Source organism: Coregonus lavaretus, assembly GCF_964263955.1.
Source record: "Coregonus lavaretus genome assembly, chromosome: 5".
Lineage (NCBI taxonomy): Eukaryota > Metazoa > Chordata > Actinopteri > Salmoniformes > Salmonidae > Coregonus > Coregonus lavaretus.
Window position 1 is genome coordinate 20,934,612 of NC_139992.1, and position 1,895 is coordinate 20,936,506.

The following is a 1,895-nucleotide window of genomic DNA, read 5'->3' on the forward strand; positions in this document are numbered from 1 at the left end:
AGTTTCATCATAGCACTTGATGGTTTTTGTGACTGCACTTGAAGAAACTTTCAAAGTTCTTGAAATTTTCCGTAATGACTGACCTTCATGTCTTAAAGTAATGATGGACTGTTGTTTCCCTTTGCTTATTTGAGCTGTTCTTGCCATAATATGGACTTTGTCTTTTACCAAATAGAGCTATCTTCTGTATACCACCCCTACTTTGTCACAACACAACTGATTGGCTTTTTTGGTTACTACATGATTCCATATGTGTTATGTCATAGTTTTGATGTCTTCACTATTATTGTACAATGTAGAAAATAGTAAAAATAAAGAAAAACCCTGGAATGAGTAGGTGTGTCCAAACTTTTGACTGGTACTGTATATATATAATTCAAGGTCTGTCTCTGTCTCTCTCCTTCCCTCCAGGCAGAACAGTGTCACTGTACGGAGAGAACCGGGAGGTGAGTGGCTGACCCAGGGAGGAGAGAGATATTCTGAGACACACACAAAAAAACTGTCCATCGCTGTTTGAGTGTGTGCTAGACTCCCAGTCGGAGTCCTGATCTAAACCGAACGCCAACGCTCCCACCGTCCCTCCCACATATCTCCCCCCATCCCTCTACCCTCTCTCCCCTCCTCTCTACTGTGTGTCCTCTCCATGCTCCTGTCCCTGTACAAACTGAGGGGCATCCTCCCCCCTCTCCTCTCCCTTGTCCTGTACCTCCCCCCTGCTGCTAGCCAGTCAGTCATCACCACATCCCAGGGCAGACTGAGGGGTCAGTTGACCCCCCTGCCCTCTGACCTGCTGGGCCCTGTGGTCCAGTACCTGGGGGTCCCCTACGCCCGTCCCCCCACCGGGGAGAGACGCTTCCAGCCCCCTGAGCCCCCCCTGTCCTGGCCGGGGGTGAGAAATGCCACCCAGTTCTCCCCGTTTGCCCCCAGCCTGTAGAGGAACATAGGCTGCTGACAGAGATGTTACCTCTCTGGTACTCTGCCAACCTGGACATAGCCAGCGCATACCTGGCACAGCAGAGTGAAGACTGTCTCTACCTCAATATATACGTCCCTACTGAGGAAGGTATGTAATATGTACAAACACAGACATACGCATGCACTGCATCTACCTCTACTTATATTATGCATGTACCCACATGTTTCTTTGCTAACTGCGAGAGCTGTTTAGCGCTCTGAAAATATGGCTTGTGTGTGTGTTTCCAGACATCCATGATGAGGGCGGTCTGAGGCCGGTGATGGTGTATGTCCACGGAGGTTCCTACTCCGAGGGGAGCGGCAGCATGATGGACGGCAGTGTCCTGGCTAGCTATGGAAACGTCATCGTCATCACAATCAACTACAGGCTGGGAGTACTGGGTTAGTCACCTTCATCATCATCATCATCATCACTGTCGTTGTCGTCATCATCATCACTGTCGTTAGATTCCCCTAATCACCTTTCTGTTACTCTTTCACTGGTTGAAATGTCACTTTTCTGTGTTGCTACGGGGAAGCTAGCAGGCCGTACACAGCCAGATGAATCTCTCTGTGTGTGTGTGTGTGTGTGTGTTTGTTTGCCTGGTTAGAGGGGAGCCATCAGATCTGTGTTTATGGCTCACAGTAGGTGGAGTTCAATTAAGCTTTTGAGAGAAGGATGAGAGGAGAGAGAGGAGAAGTGGGGGTGGAGAGTAAAGGAGAGGAGAGAGAGAATAGAGGCAGGGTGAGAGGCAAGGAGGGGAAGGGAATGAGAGAGAGGGTGAGGGAAGGGGAGAGAGGAGGGAGAGGGAATTTATATAAGGAAAGGGGAGTGAGGAGTGGAGGAGAGAAAGAGGGGAGGGAGGGGAGGAAAAGGGAGGAGGAAGGGGTGGGGATAGGAGGGCTGAAGTGATCTGACATATGATCATTTAAAGTCACAT

General features: G+C 49.6%; 1 pseudogene across 1 annotated transcript in view; it reads left to right on the plus strand.

The window, feature by feature from the left end:
• Positions 1–628: 628 nt before the first annotated feature.
• The window catches only part of LOC311128975 (neuroligin-4, X-linked-like), a 5,480-nt pseudogene continuing 4,213 nt past the window's right edge, over positions 629–1,895 (plus strand). Inside the window, exons 1-2 of the transcript in view lie at positions 629–1,063; positions 1,204–1,356. The product of the transcript in view is annotated as a neuroligin-4, X-linked-like (transcript). The remainder of the gene's footprint in view (positions 1,064–1,203; positions 1,357–1,895) is intronic.